A 19403-nucleotide genomic window follows, 5' to 3' on the forward strand; every position below is an offset into this window, starting at 1 on the left:
AAAAAAAAAAAAAAAAAAAAAAAAAAAAAAAAAAAAAAAAACAGGAACTCACCTACTTTATGATCAAATAGCGCAGTACATTTCCATGGACTTGGGCAGCTCACTTTAAAGTCAATATTAGATGATTTTACAAGGGAAGGAGGGAAACAAGTAATCCATCACATGAAAAAATATGAAACTGCTGAAAATAGTTCTAAGGAAGAATGTGGTTCTGTTGGAGTTTACTGTGAATTCATATCAAATTCATTCACAGTGGGCTTGTCAGGATAAATGTCCTGGGAGGAGCAGGCTGCAGCCTCCTGCCCACACCTCTAAGTCCACCTCTGAAAGCTGCGCCCAGCTGCTGGGCTGAAACAGAGAGACCTGAAAAGAGAGGAAGGGCTGGTGGCTGAAATAACAGATGTGTGACTGGACACAAGTTAGAGCTCCTTAAGCTTTCCAGGGAGACAGTAAAGCATGCAGATGGTTAAAGCACCAAGTGTCCTGTGTTTAGGTTGCTTTATTGGTAAAATGAGACAGTGCATATTTGTGCAAAACACTGTTTTCAAATGCTGTACTTATTGCGGGACCTACAGGGGAGAGATGGAGTAAACCAGCCCAGTCTGGACTATTAATTAGGGCAAGTGACAGCAACAGCAACCTTCAGGCCAGTGAGAAGATGGAAGGATCCTGCCCCCCTCTTCTGGTGACCGAGGGTCCTCACTGCAGCCATGGCTGCAAGGCACAGTAATTCCTCAGGTGCCCAACTTGCAATACCTTAGATCTTCATTCTAATATTGCAGGATAAACACAGCTCTAAATCTCACGCAGGGTTGGCATTGCTTGCGTAGGTGCTTTGAGCCGTGGTTATCTGGTGAGAAGTGAGAGGAAGGAGTTCAAGATGACTGCAGCATGTCGTCACCAATGCTTCAGAAAGAAATGGAAAAGTGGCCTCTCCTAGATCTTCATGAAACCTTCCTAGCTGACAAGAAAAGAAAATTTAATATTTTTAAAGGTAAGCTAAAAAACTGCTATGTATATTTCAGTGTAAAACAGGACATTTCAAATGAAATGAAAAATTTTCTGAATTTTTGATAAGTAATATAACGTGGATCATTCTCTGTCAGAAGTGTTTTACAAGAAATCTCTACGGTAGCTCAAGATACATAGTCCATGCTGTAATTACACTCAAAATATACACTAATCTTACAACACAACAATTGTGTTGTTTTCCTTAGAAGAAAATAACACTGACATTTTGCCACATGCCCTGGTGACATTCAGCATCTCATAGAATTGGGCTGAACAGAGAGTCTCACCAACCATCTTGCATATTTCAGTTTTTATTATGCTTTTCAGCATTTTTGATTGGCATTAACAGCTTGACACTGTTAGGAGAGAAAGAGGAGCTTTTCATTGTCTGTAATTACGAGACAAGTAGATTTGATGCTGGATGAATCAATAATTCTATTTCAAGCAAATGCTCAAATTTGTGGTCTTTAATTCCAAGAAATATTACATGTATTCAGAGAAGGCATCATTAAATAAAAGTAGTGATAATTGCCTGCCTGTGTTAAAAAAAAAATAAATAATAAAAAAAAAGTTGACCTTGCATATAAATTTTCCCTCAAGGAATCCATTAGTCTTTTTTTATGTTAGTTAGCACAGTTGGTAGTAATGATTCAGAGAATAAATGAACTAATAGCTTTATGCATGATATGGGGTGACTGACCTGAAATGCCTGGGAAGGCTTCATATAAAAACCGGTATGCTTCATTTGCTGTCAAATGCTATTTCAACTTTTATGTGGCCTTTGCTGCTGGGATCCTTCAGTTCCTCGCACAGGTGAGAAGAGACCTGTGCAGTTTGTTACCCTGAGGGCGCTGCATGCAAGCAGCTGATCGCATGAGGGCTGCATCTCATGGATGAGCCGTGAGTATCGGCCTCCTCTGCTTTATCCCCACCAACGCAGCTTTCTGCATCGCTGGCACAGAGACTGGGGAAATGTTTTGTTATTGCAAGATGCATTTTGCAAGGCAGGTGTGGATTTAGGCACTGTACCAGATTCTGTCACTGCTTCAGACTGCAGAAGGGACACTGGAGGCTGCCCCCTGTGCCTGCGCTGCTCGGCCAGGCAAGGTCCTTGCACATGTCGGCTGCCTGTCCCTGGCTGCCACATTGCCCCTCCTGCCTTCTTGCTGCTCAGCCCAGAGAAGTCTTTCCCGGGAGATCCATCTCTTTTGATTCTAGTTTTAAAAAACGTTGATATCTTAAAAATTATTTTCCTTCTTTTTTTGATCAGCTCCCGTGCAGGCCTGTGTGCACCCAGTCATATCTCTGTTTACTGGAGAGTACTCTTCTGCGCGAATGCTCAAGCAGATACTGTGGAGACACGAGCCACAGCACAATCACTGCATCCACATCTTTATCAGTCAGCTCCTTCAAGGTCAAGATCTTGTCACAAGCTGAAAGAACTCATCAAAGCAACAGCTTTGAGGAGATAAACTGCTGCAGGAGCCATCCAGTTCATCAATGCAGTCCTTCAGGTTATCTGACAGAGTTCCCAGAGCAATTGTCACTGCTTTGTCCTTTCCCTCCTTATTCTTTGTAACCCTCTTCTCCAGTAGTGGAGGTTACAGACACTTTTCCTGTAATCTTTACCAGATGTTCATCCCAAGGAGAGAGATCTGTTGGTAGAAATGAAACCAAAACTTCTGAATCAACGAGATTTCCTTTCTTGCACTGAACTGTCCTGTAAAAAAAATCAGTTTGCCCTTTCCTTATCCTAGGGCCGATTTTTTGGTACTACAGACTCTTATGTCCCAGCTTATCAGGACAGTAACAGCCCCTCAGTGGAGGGCACCAGCTCCAAGATGGACAGCCCTGGCATGCTGCAGTTTCACCACGGGGCATTGCATTTTCTGCATCCACCATTGCTTCCATCACTCTGAACGGACAATGTCCAGCACCCAGCTGGGCATCCTCGTGTGCAGAGAGCCTGGCTGTGCCTGTGCGCAGAGTGGCCTCACATGGCACTTGGGCTGATTTGCCCTGGAGTGTCCAAGTTGAGGGATGTCGCTGCTTTCCAGCTGCAGCTGGTGTCTCCATGTGGCTGCACAAGGCAGCGGGTGGACGAGGTGATAGCCCAGCTTTTCTCAGCACTGGGGTAATCACAATAATTCCTTTCCGTACTTAGAGGTGGCTTACAAAAAGTTGGAGAGTGGCTTTCTACTTTGGCAGATAACAATAGGACAAGAGGGGATGGTTTTTAAATTGAAAGAGGGGAGATTTAGTTTAGATATTTGGAGGAAATCCTTCCCTCAGAGGGCGGTGAGGCCCTGGCGCAGGCTGCCCCAGGAGCTGTGGCTGCCCCATCCCTGGCAGTGCCCAAGGCCAGGCTGGATGGGGCTGGGGGCAGCCTGGGCTGGGGCAGGGGGCCCTGCTCATGGCAGGGGGCTGGAGCCAGGTGGGCTGTGAGGTCCCTTCCAGCCCAACCACAAGTCTGTGTTTCTGTGATTCTATGATCACCTTACACAGGAAGGTCCCCTAGTCCTCAAAGCCAGCCTAAAGTACCAGACTGCTTGTTAGAGCAGAGACAAATATGATATTTATTGTTGCTGACATGCCTAACAAATGCACTCCTATAAACTCTTATTTAGCAATTGTTCTTAATTTGAATTCATAATCCCTGCATTTAAACGTTATGAAAACTTTCCAGTCTTTCTCTTTTCATCCTCATCCCCACCTCCTCCCATTACACCTGATTTCCTTTTTCCTCTCTGATTTCTAAGGTTTTAGAAACCATTGAGTATTCAGATTTGCACGCCAGATTTGAATTCTTCAGGGCTTTTTTCTTCTCTATTATTGGTTTTCATCTACCCTAATAAATACAAGTCCAGTTTAGGGCACAGATTTTTCAGTGCTTTTGGCAGGATCACCCAGCTGTGCTCTAGCCTCACGTTATGACTGAAAGATTTAGCTCTAATGTTCAGCTGTAGCAGGGTCATGTTAATGGTGCTTCATTCTTGGGGCTCGCCCAGTCCAACACTGCTTGGTAATGCAAGAACTAAAAGCTTCCTTTGCATCCTAAAGGATATTTTAAAATTTTGTGCTAAAACATGCCCCCAGACCCCCCCTGTCTCTAACAAAGGAATCAGACCTCATCCATGCTGGCACTGCTGGGTCTGCTTGGAGCACGGAGAGAGCGTTGGCCAGAGCATCTGCTGGCCAGGGCCCTTCATTTGCCTCCCTCGGCCCACAGCCCAAGCTTTGTGAAGGTTTACACACTTACCTCTGCCCCACCACCATCCCCAGGCCTTCTGAAACCACAGCAACTCCTCTGGAAGGAGATGCGCCCCATTAAATACAAAAATTGCTGAAGGAGGTTTTGAAACAAGGGTGATGGAATGATGGTACTCACAGAAGCAGAGAGGCATACGGAGGAATGAAAGCAGATCATTTGCAGATTAGCAGTAAAACTTGTACACTTGAGGAACAGAGCAATACTCAGTCTGTCAGGGCTGAATTCCCTGCTAATTAAAAGTGTTAGACTTCAGCTGAAATCTCCCTATACCTCAAGCTCAAGAAGTCCTTATTGCAGCCCGTGCAGCACTTGTGGCACTCCAGCCTGCTGAGATGGGGGGAGCTGGGGGACAGGCACTGCTGGGCTTCAGCTGCTCAGGTTTCCTTCCAGGACTGCCCTGGGTAGTGCCTTGATCCTTACTTGCTCTTGAATTTAGACATGTTACAAAAATTAAGGAGCATGAAAAAAGCCTACACGTCCATAGTCAACCTCAGATTCATGATGTTGAGGACAGGAGGAAAATGACTCTTTAAGTAAAAGAAAAATGAAGTATGAAAGACCCAAATTCTTACAATAAGTAGTCACAGTACTAGATGGTATTTGGGTATAGTATATTAAAAAAATACATTTCTGGGTGAAATGAATAGAGAACTTAATGGTTTGGTAAAAAAGAATTATATTATCAAAACATTATCAGCAAATAAGTTACCTAATTGCCTTCTTAAATCACAGATGGAAGGGGTCTGGAATCTAAAAAAATGTATATGAGTTTTTTCTTCCCCAAAATACAAGCCAATTAAATTATCTCAGAGATGATAAGATGTTGAGCATGACGTGTTCACCAGAGGAGTTCCAAGGAAAGATTAAAAATAAAAGTAAAGGCAAGAGCTAGTCAAAAATACATTTGCAATGAACCTGTAATGACTTTTAGGAAACCTACATAGCTGAATATTTTGTGGGTCAATGGACTCAGGAAGCTCCCAGCTGACAGATCCCTGGGGACAGGACAGGATGCAGGGGGGTGTCACCAGCTGTGTCTCTTCTGACAATCTTCCCTTGGCATTCACAGTGGGCCAAGGTTGGCATCAGGATATTAGGCTTTGTTCTGTCCTGCTGCTGATGTTCCTGTATTCCTCTAGAGTGCCTTCCTCTCCTGTCCATTATTCTGAGACACATTTATATGTAAAAGGCTTTGAATTTGTCACGGCAGACTACAGAGCTTAGAAAATGAGTACTAGCAATTTAGAGCAATATTGCTAGGTTGGATATTGACAAAAGGCTAAAAATGATTAAGAAGCACGGTGGATTACCTTCCCAATGGCAGAGATAACATCCTATCTCCGGCTACCTGGGAGATGCAGACACCAAAGAAGATGGGAAGGGATTCCTGAGGCAATGGCCTGCAAAGGAAGATGTATCATGAGTACCAGGGAAAGTACAAAGTCCATTAGACCGTGCAAGGTCCCAGAGGAGCTGGTGTATGAAAGTTGGATGGATTTGCAATATTGACTTTCTTTCTCAACAAGAAAATGAATCATTGAATATTATTATTGAAGAGGAAATGACACAGAATAGAAACTTGTAATAAATCACTATCTGATTGGATTTACTGAAGCCAAAAAATTAACCATAGGAAAAAAATTGCTCAGTGCCACAGCTTAGGCAGTAGATTCTCAGATGCACAGATTTTTCTTCTTTCCTTTCAGTGAGCTATGCTCAGTCATAACTCATTTCTAAGGTGTCCACATCTCCCATTCATGAATTCTTGTCAGGCTCTGATATTATCTGCTGTGCTGAAAACATCCGCCCTCTCCCCAGTCTCCAGCTAAAGAGAAAGTTAGTAAAGAGGAAATTTTAGTGTCAGTTGAAATAACTTTGACCCAGAAATTACAGCACAGAGTGAGCTGTGAACTTCCACTTACCAAAAATGTACTCAGGTAAGGATTTTAAAGGCATAAAACACCCTTACTAGTAGATATCTCCTTAGTACCTTTTGCACATTACAGTGAAGAGATGCATTCACTTCTTTGTCAGACGTGTCTGTTCCTAAGGCTCACAGTACTTGTCCCACTCTTGCAAACATAACGCTCTTATCCCACACTTCTGTAACCCTGAACAGCAGTGAGAAATCGATAGATTTTCCTCCAAATAGATTAACTGCTGAGGGGAGGGCTTGCAACACATTATAAGTGCTCAGTGACCTAAACCAGTAGATCTTCCCCCAGCTGTAACAAGGTGCATTATCAGCTCCTGATGAAAGCACACCTGCTAGGCTGGGCAGATAGCAGGGTGCCTGTGGGAAGGTGGCAGCACCAGTGTGCATGTATGGGTGGAGAAGACAGCTGCGTGTCACACTGGGCAAAGTTAATATGCAAAGATTGAGACAAAGTGGTTAAAGGAACTTTTGATTGACTTCATTTTGTTTGTTTGTTTCCACAATGGGAAAAGTATTTAAGAACATTGAGAATGTTGAGAAGAGAATATTGAGATTATTGAGAATGAAGAGGGAAGGGAAGGGAAGGGAAGCGAAGCGAAGCGAAGCGAAGCGAAGCGAAGAGAAGAGAAGAGAAGAGAACTGTTTTTCCCCAAATGCCACACTTGTTTTCAGGAAAGATAAAAGTGATAAAAGATGAGAGAGTCACGGGGCAGAGTTTCTGATGAAAAAAAAGCTCTGATACAGATCTCATTTCTCTCTGTGACACACTGCCTCCTCTATGAAATTATTTCTACATTTGTTCATGTTCCCTGTTTGACCATTTAAAGATAAAGATTGCATTTCCCAGGTTTTATCATCATGGCTTTGCAGGTTTTTGTCTCCCACAAAGGATACATCTTCCCAGAGCTTAAGGGCTCTATATAATCTGTCAGGACTCTAATATAATGTGCATTCAACATGTCTACAGTTAACTTTATTAAGGCCAAGACTCTTCTTCCCCCTTTTAATAAGCTTTTTGGTCTCAGCCAGGTGAACATTCCTCTGGTGTGATTGTTTCCTCCTGGGGGACAGATGAGTAGGATGGGTATATGTTACAACCAAAGAAGGCACTAAGGGAAGATATCTATTTCATTCCTAAATCTCTCTCTCTCCGCTTTTCATAGTGATCACTTGGTTTGATTGTAAGCAGTTCTAGTAAGTGCATTGTTGTCCCAGGTAGGATCAACAAAGGTCCTGGAAATGCAGAAAATTTGTTAGTTATGCTGAACTTGAGCTGACAGTTCATACTGCCAAAAAAATAAATAAAAATAATAATAATAATAATAAAAAAAAAAATCTGAGATGATCACTGATTTATTTGGGACAGGGACAAGTGGACTGGGAGCTGAAGAGTTGTTGGCAGTAGTTAAATTTACACTTGAAGTCACCATGGTTAACTTGGAGAGGAAACCTACAGTGTCCAGACCTGCACCACCTCCACAGAAAACTGGGGGACGTGAGGGAATATTGTGGAAGGGTGGACTGGTGCAGAGAGGAAGAGACCAGGGGGGAAAAAAGAGGAGAAACATTACCATCTGTGACTGAGAGGAAAGAAAGTATCACAGGTGGTGATGCAGGAGTAGAAGCAAAAAAAGGTCACATCACTTTTTACCTTTATTTTCTGGCTGGACTGGGTAAGCCCCAAGAATGAAGCACCATCAACATGGCACTGCTATAGCTGAATATTAAATATTAAAATGAAGTCTTTCAGTTAAAACATGAGGCTGGAGGGCAGCTGGGTCACCCTGCCAAAACCACTGAAAACTCTGTGCTTGTATTTATTAGGGTGGATGAAAACCAATAACAGAGAAGAAACAATATTTGAAGCATGCAGATCTGATGCACATATCTGAATACTGACCACAGATTCCTTTCTCTAACCACTGTTTTCCAATACCTCAAGTTAGGTCTGAACCCTTAGATAATGCCAGATGATCTACTGTAGCAATGTCTTTTTTGACATTGCTTCTACTAACAGTGTGTGAGGTTGTGTGATGAGCTGCAGCATTTTGTATCCTTGGACCTCAGCGCCCAGGTAATCTCTCTGTCAAGGATCTCAATTATTTTACAAGCAAACACTCTTTTCTGCCAGTGTGTGCTTTTGTCCCCTGCCAGGCAGCCCAGCACAGCAGGTCTATGTGCTGGAGGAGACCACACAAAGAAATTCCCTTTCCATTGCAATATTATTCTCCTCTGATCTAGCAGATACTATTCTTAATGATTTATTAAGTGTGGACTCTAATAATTTGTGATCTGCCACTGTAGCTCTGCCAAGTTAATACTCGGGGCATTTTTTTATGAATTCAATCGCTGGCTCCTTTTCTACCTGCAGATCTCTGGCCAGCAGAAGTCAGAGAGCTCGTTATAGATGCTCTGAAGGGCTTTCTGCAGTAGATATCTTTTGTTTGCATCGTGTCATGCATGAGCTTAAATCACGGTTGGTGTCTGTAGCTCAAGGCCACAGAGACTGCTAGTTTTACACATTTTAATGCTATTTTGCAGTAACTCTCTTCTAACCATGCAGTATCTGTACACAGAGCAGCACACACTGACTAGGAAATGTCATAATTCCCAGTTGGCAGTAAAACACTTTTTCACCTACAAAGGACGAGCACAGAAATTGCGGTCACGCTTTTTTCAAGCTGTGAAATCTTGACATATCCCATGTTTGCAGGCTTGCCACTTTGTACTGTATTCTGCTTTGCTCCATCTGATGTTCAGATCTCTTTCTCCCTTGCGTTTCTCAGCGTAGCACAAGCAGTCCTGCAGGCAGCAGGCTGCCAGGACGAGGAGCACAGGGAGGATGGGGTGCTCTGGCACTGACCACACTCCTTGCCCAAAGCACATCCACAGCCTCCTGCCTTAGCACCATCCCCGGGCATCCTGAGGGTGCTCTTAACAGGAGGGTGGATAATAGCAGTGTGAGTGAAGATTTTAGAGGGTACTCAGCACACCATAAAATGTATCGCTCTCAAGGAGTGAATAATTGCACTTCTCCATGACCAGCATGCCTAATCACCGCCTGGAAGACTGGAATGTCACAGCCTAGCTCAATTGCAAATGCCATTGGTTTACAAAACCAATATATATTTTAAATACCCCAAAGGCAGCACCAGGCATGCTGCTGCAGCTCGGTGAATTAGCATTATTCCTGTGTGCAGCACTCCTTACCTTGAGAATGTACTTTTCCTTTGGTTTCATGGGGATATTTTTCTACTTTGTTTCTTTGTACAGCAGGTTCAGTCTCCAGCAGCATTCACGCTGAGCACCGACTCTCTCCTCCCTAACAATCATTTTGCTTTTCGGGAACGCACTGATCACTGTTAGCTTTGCTCTCTGCATGAACCCCAGCTGTTCTGCCCTGAAGGCAGCTTTAAACTGGGATACCTTTTCAAATCCATAGGACAGCGCCAGACTTCTGCAGCAGTGTCTGTTTTGGTAACCCCTCCGATCTCCTGCTATCGCAGTTCTCTTTGTTCCTTTCTCCATCACAGCACCAGCAAATGGCTTGTTTATACCCATTTATTTTCATTCTCCTGATGTTTGTACAGTGATGTGTGTTCCTCCTCACCGCAGCTCCCAGTAAGGATTGCTGGTAAGGAACAAATTCATCTCTCCTCTCTCTACTGCAAGCCGTGTCCTTGAGCTGAAGAAATAAAACCCGTGGTGAAGTGTTCTGCACTGCGTGAACCCCTAGCCAAGGGGCAAAGACAACCCTCGTGCTTTGTCATGGAGCAACGTGTCCCCCCAGCAGAAGCAGGTTTCAGGGAGGCAGGAGCTCTTTTTATAGCCCATGTGAGCGGTGTCTTCCTCTGCACAATGCCACGGTGGCTTCTCACGTTGCTGTCTCATCTGCGTCACTCCTGCTCTGCCATATAGCTCAGGTAGCTGCTGTAGCTTTATGCACCCGATGGCCTTTCTGCCCACCCAGCACATTCTCCCCACCATAAAGGCAAATGGGTTCCTCTGGGAGGAGTTCAATGGGTACTGGAGCAACCTGCCCCTGCAACCGGTCAGTGCTGCTTCAGGAAATAACACGGCCAAATGCTGGGGAAAACTGCTAATATTTAAACCTAACTTGCATCAGAAAATCTCTTGTTAAGGATGAAACAGACATAAATTGGCCTAGTGGTTTCATAATAGCAAACTGTAACAATAAAAAAATCATTAAAATCTTATTGGATATGTCTAGGGCCACTGGTGGGCGATTGCTTGTCTTATTAACCACATTAATATCCTTTATGCAACAAATTTCAATTTCATCTATGGTAATTCGTGCACGGCATACAAAGAAGATGATTAAACACTAAAAACAAAGTGTGTGTTTTTTGTTTTTTTTTTTTTTTTTACTTCACTGCGTTTCCCACTGTGACAGCGGTGGGACTGGTGCAGGACAGAAGGACAAGCCTCATGTGCAGCATCCCTCGGTCTCTCACCCTGCTGCTGGGGAGCCTTGCCCAGAGCAGCATGCCCTTAGCAAATGATAGCTTTGTTAGGAAAACTGTACTATCCTCAGGTCTCATCCAAAACACAGCCACAGTTTCTACTTCAAAATAGATCTTTTTAACTGTGATGTAATGCTGCGCTGGGGAGAGATTTCCTTGTAAAGGGAAGTCAGTGCAGAGAAAATATAAACATATTTCTAGCCGGTTAATTTTTTTCAAAGTGCAGAGAATGGAATTTGAATACATTTAAATAACAGCCTATTAATTTATCCTTCTTTGACCTTCTTGTTTTATTATTTGTCTAGTTTTAATGTTTCTTCCCTCTATTTGCTGGCTAGTTTCAGAAGTCCACCTCATCTTGCACAGTGTATTCATCATTTTGGTTTGGGTCATTAATCCCTGCTTTTCCTTCAAAAGATAATACATGTTTAATGTCTGCGTAATGTAATAGGCAGTAAGACACAAGTATTTGACACACTTCTGAAGGACGTTAGAATAATGCTCTTCCAAATTTATTTAGATATCTATATTTCATTTGCAAGATATTCAGCAGTCTTTCAATGAGCTAATGGGTTTATATAGTCTACAATTATTTTGAGAAAGGATATAAAATCACCTTCTTAAGGAAATAAGTCAATAGCTGGCAGAGAGGAATGAGAAAATGTATTTTCCTTATTATATTCCCTATTTGTTTATCACAGGACTTCCCACACATTCTGCAGTACCACCATGCTGTAGGCTGGGAGGCTGGGAGAACTGGGGTTCCCTCTGGGCAGCACTCACACCATACGCTCATATGTGTATATGAATATATACATGCACAGTGCAATGTTACTTTGCATGAGCTCTGCTCTGAGCATGGGTTTGAGTTCAACAGCTCCGGTTCTCCTGAGAAGGATGGTGAAGACTGGCTTTAAACCAGACCAGCGAAAAAGATATGGATGGGAATGCTCTGCCCTCAGGTTGGTGGGTTGGAAGGGAGAAGCTGTGGTTCCTCCCGTTGTCCCCAGCAGATTGCCCCTGCTCTGAGCACCCCAGAACAAGACCACCCATGAAAGGTCAACTGGGGCATTCGCACAGATCAGCAGACATCTGCCCTTACCGCCCCCTCAGCCAGCTGCGGAGGGAGTGCCGTGACCATCAGGATCAGGGCTGTCCTGGGAGAAGGTGGGAGCACTTTTTTGTTCTACACTGAAGCTGCACCAGCTTGAAAAACACACCAGAAAATTAGAATTCTTTGGGACAGAAACACCTCTGTCTGACCACTGGTTGGCTGGCCCTTGGAGGAGGAGGGAAGGGTGCTTCCTTTTGGGTCAGAATCATCCATAAAAAAACTGCTTAAATTTCCCAAAAGGGACCAATTGCCTCAATAAATGATTCAGGCTATGTCTGGGGTTGATAGCTAATTATTATTAAATATTCATGTTATTTTGCAATTAAGCAGGTTTTTTTTTTTTTAATATATTATTTATTATTTATTTCAATTAAGGTCCAGAACTGGATATTGCAGAACAGCCCCGTGTTTCAGGAACATGACAGTGGTGAATCTACGTCTTCTCTCACAGAGCAGCAGCTAGCTCTCATCTGCACTGGGAAAAGAGAGAGAGAAAAAAATATATATTTTTTTGTGAAATAGATTATGTTTTCTATCTTTTATCTTGGTTGGAAGAAAAATGTTTTCCAGCACTGCTGATGTACCGTGCCCCCAGGTGTGGTGGTGGCAGGGGACAGCAATGTCCACGTTAAATGTACAGAGCTGAATGCCAAAGGGTAATTAGAAATATCATAAAAGTAATTTGGATGCTGAACTTGCTGGAAGTCCTGGGCATTCTAAAGAGCAAATATTATCATGATTATTTCTCCTAAGGAAAACAACTGTGAAGGGACAACAGCTCGTCTATGTGAGTTCTCCACGGCTCTCCACTTTAGAAAAAGCCTGTATCTAAATCTTTAAATCTGCTGCAGTGCTGTAACATGGCCACTATTATTGTCACTGTCCAAACAGTTTATAGCTTAGGGAAAGCAGAAAACTGCCACACTAGTTCATTTGTGGGAAGATCTGAGAAACAGCACCATGGCCGTGCCTGCCTGCCTTGGCGAGCCCTCCTCCTGCACCTCCGCCTGCGTTGTCCCTGTGTGCCGTACTGGGCAGCACGCTTCCTCTCACTCTGGCCCTGGAAAATAAATGCCCAGAAGCTCTGTGCCTGAGTGCAGGACCAGCCCATCAGTGCACATCTTGGGAGTTTATCTTTGCTCTTCTGCATCTTGGGGAAGGTTTGGGAAAGTGGCTGATCACGTGCGTATTGCAAACCCTGGTGCCTGAGCAGCCTGGGTGAGGGTGTGTTCTGCACTGCTGCACCTGGGGAGGAAAATCGTCCTAATCCGGCCTCTCAGCCCTGAAACTGCACTCCTCTAACGTCCACCTGCCTTTATGCTGATAAATAAGTGATGAATGCAGCTAGCCTGCACAACTTTTTATTATATAAAAAAGGAAATACTTTTTACCAAATTTCTCCAGCACTTGTTGGATTTTCACTTCTATATAGAAACCCACAAAAACAACTGCAGGAATACCATTTGGCCTTCTATTATGGAAACCAAAGCAATTACCTGACTGGGTGACATACTTCAGAATTTACCTATTCAAGACATACTGCTTCCATACTTTTCTTAACAAAACACCTCCTCATTCAAATGGATATTTCTAAGAATAGCTTTGAGTGTGAAACAACCAATTTTTCCCTTTAAAATAATAGATATAAATATTTTCTAATAATAATTCACACTCTAATGGTGTTATCCTAATAACATTTTATTAATTAGGATATTTCTTACCTGACCTGATAAGTATTTTTCACTACACTGGGGAAAACAGAGCAGTATCACTGCATTTATTTACAGAGACAAAATGACCCGGCAAATTAGTAATAATATGAGAAATATCATAGTTTATTTCTGGCCAATTTCTGAATTCTCACTTCTGTACAATGTATAGTTTTTAGTTATCTGCTTACTGTAGGAGAGAGTTTGCAACCTTTTAATAATCAGAAATACCATTTTGCCTTCATTTTCATTAACTGAGAGCAGACTGCCAGGGTTGCAGTTTGGGGTACCCTCGGTCCCTGCCAGCAGCGTGCAGAGCTCACCACTTGCACATCTGAGCAACTGCACGGGAATTAGAGGTGGTGATGGCCATTAATGTTTGGTTATGTGGCTTTGTATATGTGCCTATTTATAACTTGCATCTGGTCATCCCCTTTTTTATCTGAAAGATGTTTTAACTCAAAGATGTTCTGTTAATAACGGCCCCTGCTAAGCTGCTTGGTAGGAATGCTTAATTGATATATATACGTATCTTGATATATACATATACATATCTCTATATATGGCATATGACTTTTCAGAAAGGGACAGCTCGAGCAAAAGATAAGAACAGGGCCTGATACGAATCCGAGGGCTCAGGCAGTGCTGCTGACACGCGGCAGGACTGCCAGAATCCCACCACAACAGCTCATCGCTCTTGGCAGCTTTTACTCACAAGAGTAGTTTATACCAGAAGGACTACAGAAGTGAGTAGTGAGAACAAGGAGATTGCAGTGCAGGTAGGAAGAGGAGAAATGGTAAAATATAAGACAGCAATGTCTAGTATTTGCCAGCTGGTGGCAAAGGTGGCCGCCAGCCCTAGGCAGAAGCAGGCAGGGCCTGGGCAGTAGGAGCAGGGAGGGCTCAGAGGAGGAGAGGGGTCTTGGGGGCATCCATGGTTAAGGATACATGGTGGGGGGTTGTGAGGTTGTTTGAACTCTGGAGCAGTTGCACAGGGAGGCTGTGGAGTCTCTGTCCTTCAAGATGGTCAAAACTGGGCTGGACACAGTGCTGAACAACTTGCTCCAGCTTCCAGCTGGCCCTGCTCGGGGCGAGGAGCTGGATGAGGCAGCCCCCAGAGCTGCCTCCAGACTCAACAATTTTGTCCTTCAGTGTGATTCCGTGAAATATGTATTTGTGCTTGTTTGTTTTGTTTTTCCAAAAGGTTTAGTGGGTTTATTCTCTGTAACCTTTAAATCTGATAGCCTGTTACTTTCTGTAGCTCCATTTTGGTCCCCAGGAAGCATATCCATGTAGATGAAAGAGAATGTGGCTCTTGCAGGATTTATTAATCTGTCCATTTTACATTAACTACCTAGGCAAAATGATAGGCATTTCTTATTTGAAACTTGTTATAGAGAAACATATGGTCTTGTACATGAAGTGAGAATAATTTCAAGTTTTGAAATTCTATCTACACACCGACATGAATACCCAATAGCAGCAAAAGAAATTTGAAAGCAGTTTAGACTAAGCCTGGGTATAATAATCTGCAAATGAAATGCAAATTCTCCTCAGCAGGAGTGCAATATGCTGTTGTCTCAACAGGGGTACTATTTACTGTTGCTTTGGAAACATGAATAAGGGGAAGCATGGCCCATTGCTTACATGGAGGGTAAAAAGCAGATCATACTGTTGTTCTTCCAAACCTGGCTTTCCGAAGTGGACTGTTCACCCCAACAGGATGGGTTGTGCAGTAATTAATAGTAATTACATTCATACAGAACCCTATGGAAGCTTCTGTCCACTCTTGTACCTTTTTAACTCAGGAAAGAGGAAGAGAAGTGTGATTCACGATACAAAGGTCTGTCCACTCCTGGACCTTTGTATTGTGCATCACAACTGCCTTCCTCTTTCCTGAGTTAAAATCATCTTAGACATACCCTCAATATACAGCTGATGAGACATGCTTAAGTACCCCTACATTTATTAGAGCTGAACTATTGACGTATGTCTGACATCTTTCTGTTGCTGCTGGATTCCCAGTAAGCAGCCTGATTGCTCTTTCATCCGCAAACCTTCAGCCCTCCATCCTTTGGTGCACAGTGCCCTGCCTAGAAACTTTTCACATTGCTCTCTTTGTGGGTTAATATATACAAATTTCCTGCATCAAGATCTACAACCTGCAATGACTATATAGTAAAAAATGTAACTAGAACTGCAATCTGCAGCTTATGGTCAATAAAAAAGAAATTCCTGTACTCCATTTAATTAATATTTGTATCAAGAGAATTGTTAAAGTCTATGCAGCTGTTATTGTCCATGCTCTCAATACTTTAAATGTTGATACCATTTGTCTCATATTCCAAAAATACTTCAGATACCAAAGTAATCGTAAAGACTCTATTGCTGCTAATGTTCACTTTCATCGGTGCTCAACTTAATGTTTAAATGTGTGCTTTGTGGTACATGTGGTGGAAGGTGTTTAACCATTGATAGCCATGACTCCAGAACTTCATGTGTTAATCTGAAGACATTTTTTAGTTTTTTCAGCTATTTGGTAAGAAGAAGCACAGCATTTTCTCACTAAATGCTTTTGACTCAGAAGAGAGCACTGAGGCTATGCAGTGCATGCAGGCATTTCCCCTTTATTCCAACACCTGAACAGTGCTAGATATTAGCTGAGTTGTCAGGTCAGAGACAACAGTGGAATGCAAATAGTCTTGTTTTCCTTAACATGCTTTAATAATGTGAAGAGATACATTGGCCTCCCTGGGCTGGCACAGTCACCTTTGGAAAGGGCTTTCAGAAGTGGTGATGGAAACTGAAAGGAATTGCCATTTATTACAGGGGCAAAGTCAGTGAGTATGGATGGGACTGAGGTCTACTGCCTAGTGAAACAGAATACTCTGTGTTCAGTGTTCCAATATTTTCATAAATAATTGGTTCACGCATTCAGAGAAATCAGGCTCATTTCTTAAGTGGCATTAATTGTCATCTCTTAACTGATCGGGCAGTAAAGCCAAAAGAATAGTAACAACAAAAGACTGTAGGGAAATATGCTGTTTTAAGTATGTGGAGGATCTCCTGAAGTTAATTTCAATTTAATTTAATTTCTTTAATGAATGTTACTGCCAGAATGGAAATGGAGTGTAGTTTTCTACATTTTCTTTCTGAACCTCATAGGTACTTAAAAAAATGTCATTTTTCATTGTGCAATACTTTGCAGAAGAGATTTTAAAATAAATAAGTGTGTTATGCCATCCAGTGTCATTAAATATCATAAATCATCAGGATTGCTGCTTGAGAACTCGAAGCAATAGGTAATATTCCATGAAGCTAATTTATAAAAGGCTATGAACTCTATTAGTTCCTTGTAAGTGACACCATTGACACAAAATATTTTGCATATAAGATAAACAAAAGAAAAATAGATGGTAAAGTGAGTTCAAAGACATTTCAAAATGGCAACATTCACCATCATGAGCCTGAATTTCATACTTCATAATTTATTTTCATTGACGCTAAATTGCAAATGTTTGCATTTCTAATGTCAATACGTATTATCGCAATTCTACAGATGCCTTCGCCAAGACAACCAGCTCCTCACAGGAGAGAGCAGAGCTGTACCAGGTAACAGCCTCTGCTCTGAAGAGCTCATAGCCCCCGTGCTCCAGGCAGCCACAGGGTGGGAGAGCAGACACTGCTGTTGTCGGTACAGGGTTGGGAAGTTCATCCAAGTCACAGAAAGGACATTTTAAATAGAATTAAAATTAACCTGTTTCTAATATTCAGACTACTATCAAAACCCAGGACCATCCTTTAACATTTGATTTCAGAAACCTTAGATTTATAGAAGTTTATGTTAACTAATAAGAATTCCTCAAAGCAAGAGAATGCTGGCTTTTTGGTCAGCTGTAGAGTAAGGCAGAGAGGCAGCACTCCTGGGGTTGACTGTGGATCAGGAGGAGTTTATTGCCAGTCAGATACATCTCTTTATTAATGTGGTAAAATTATTAAGGTAAAAGCCTGTGGCTGGAGTGTGAGAGCCCAGTAATAATAACAGCACTTAGTGAGGGTCCCGCTTGCACGGAATTCTTCTTCCTAATCAAGTGCTTTGCTATCTCTTCATATGAGAATCCAGATGTTGTTTTAACAAACAGCAACCTATTCTTTACGAAAACCACTTCCATACCTGGTAGCAGTGCCTCTCTTTAGGGAAGCTGGAAATATTTCAGAAGAGAGCATCCAGTGCATTCCTCACCACCAAAAACTCAAGGCTCAGTGCTTTCTGCTCTGCATGTTCGTGCTGTGCTGTGATGTGACGGGTTCTCTGCACTCCTCACTGCACAGTGGGATTCACACCTAAGGCAGGACAATGGGGAGTGTGACTGCAGCACTGCAGGTGGGGGGGAGCAGCACAGGCTCTGCCTCCCCCAGCCAGCAGCAGCACTTCTGCTGGGAGCTGTGCTGAGCACAGGTGAACAGGCACACAAGAAGTGTCCCAGTCCCCTGCAGCAGTGAAATGCATGGGGAATGCCAAAAGGAAGGGGTAGTGACTGCATCCAGTTCAGTAAAAATCCCTGGGCGCGTAGTACAAGGACAGTTAAAACGAAACAAAACAACCAAACAACAACCAAACAACAAAAAACATATGGACCAAAATGTGTATGTGGGAAGGTGAATTATTTCTTGAAAAATAACAGTAAGGTGAGCTATTCTGTCTGTCATCTTTTTTCTTTTTTTTTTTTTTCTTTTTTTTTTTTTTCTTGTGTGGGAGGAAGGAAAGTAAACTAATAAGTGAAGGAGTCTCTTTGGAAAGGCTATCAAGGAGTTTGTTCAAGTATTCATTTGCAAATCACAGACACCTTTTAAGAGGCAGCACTTTTCCCTCTATCCTTTCAGTATTTTTTCTACCTGTTTCCCTTTGTCTTTCCTGGCAGTGCTGACTGGGAGCCAGGACTCACCTGGACCCAGTGTCCCTGTGAGGAGGATGCGAACAAGGGGCCACCCAGATTTACCCATGTGCTGGAGCAGGAAGGGAGCCACCAGTGTTCTGACAGATGTGTGTTCGTGTCTGTTTGCCACCCCAAAAGACCTCACCCACAAGCAGTGTGAGGCTGTGATTTCCCCTGTTATGACATCCATTGCCTGCTCTGTTAAGGCCAGGTAACAGCAATAGGCACAAACCCTGACAGCTCAGAATGAAGTAAGAAACTCTCTCCTTTGGACCGTCAGGTGTCATGAGAAAACAGGGAACTTCAGTTAATATTCTTAACATTAAGGCTCTAAGCAATGCTAATTGTTCTTCTGCATAACCGCTACATTTATTTTTATATATATTTTTTACAATTCTGTTGTACCTGATTCACACTCCCTTGCATTTATTAGGCAATAATTTCCAATTTGTTGTGCATTTCTTCCCACATCCATCAGGGTAATCATGCAAACGGTTGGCTCTGTAGTTATAATCCTGCTCCCACTTTACAGCAGTACTGTTATTGGAATGTATCCGTCTCCTTAATATCACCATCTCTATAAATATGAACAGCAATCTTCCCAAAAGCAGATAATCCCTATCAATGGAACGATAAGGCAGATTTTTCCAGCTGCTTTAACAAATTATCTAAGTGCAAGAAGGATATGGTCATTGGAATATAAACCTCAACAGGACCTCAGAAGGTCATCTTTTCTATTTCCGTGCTCTGAGACAAGTTTAAAAGCAATCCTCAGAATATTTTTGTCAAACATAAAAAAAAATCTTTAATATCATGACTACCAATGGTTTCACAGCCACACATTAGAATGTCCCAGATTCTCTGCTTCACCATCCACATGTTAAGGAAAACATTTAAGAGTAAATCCAGGACAGCCATTTGCAAGATGCATTTCACATGCC

General features: G+C 42.6%; 2 long non-coding RNA genes across 2 annotated transcripts in view; one reads left to right on the top strand and one right to left on the bottom strand.

Moving 5' to 3' along the window:
* The window catches only part of LOC118168536, a 2881-nt gene extending 2007 nt beyond the window's left edge, over positions 1-874 (top strand). The window contains exon 3 of the long non-coding RNA XR_004751631.1: positions 831-874. This is a non-coding gene — a long non-coding RNA (uncharacterized LOC118168536). The remainder of the gene's footprint in view (positions 1-830) is intronic.
* Positions 875-2874: 2000 nt separating this feature from the next.
* LOC118168535 lies at positions 2875-6344 on the bottom strand. The gene is made up of 3 exons (XR_004751630.1): positions 6205-6344; positions 4271-6107; positions 2875-3181 (listed from the first exon to the last, which is right to left on the bottom strand). It is a non-coding gene; the product is annotated as an uncharacterized LOC118168535 (long non-coding RNA).
* Between the last annotated feature and the right edge of the window lie 13059 nt (positions 6345-19403).

Source organism: Oxyura jamaicensis, chromosome 5 (assembly GCF_011077185.1).
Source record: "Oxyura jamaicensis isolate SHBP4307 breed ruddy duck chromosome 5, BPBGC_Ojam_1.0, whole genome shotgun sequence".
Lineage (NCBI taxonomy): Eukaryota > Metazoa > Chordata > Aves > Anseriformes > Anatidae > Oxyura > Oxyura jamaicensis.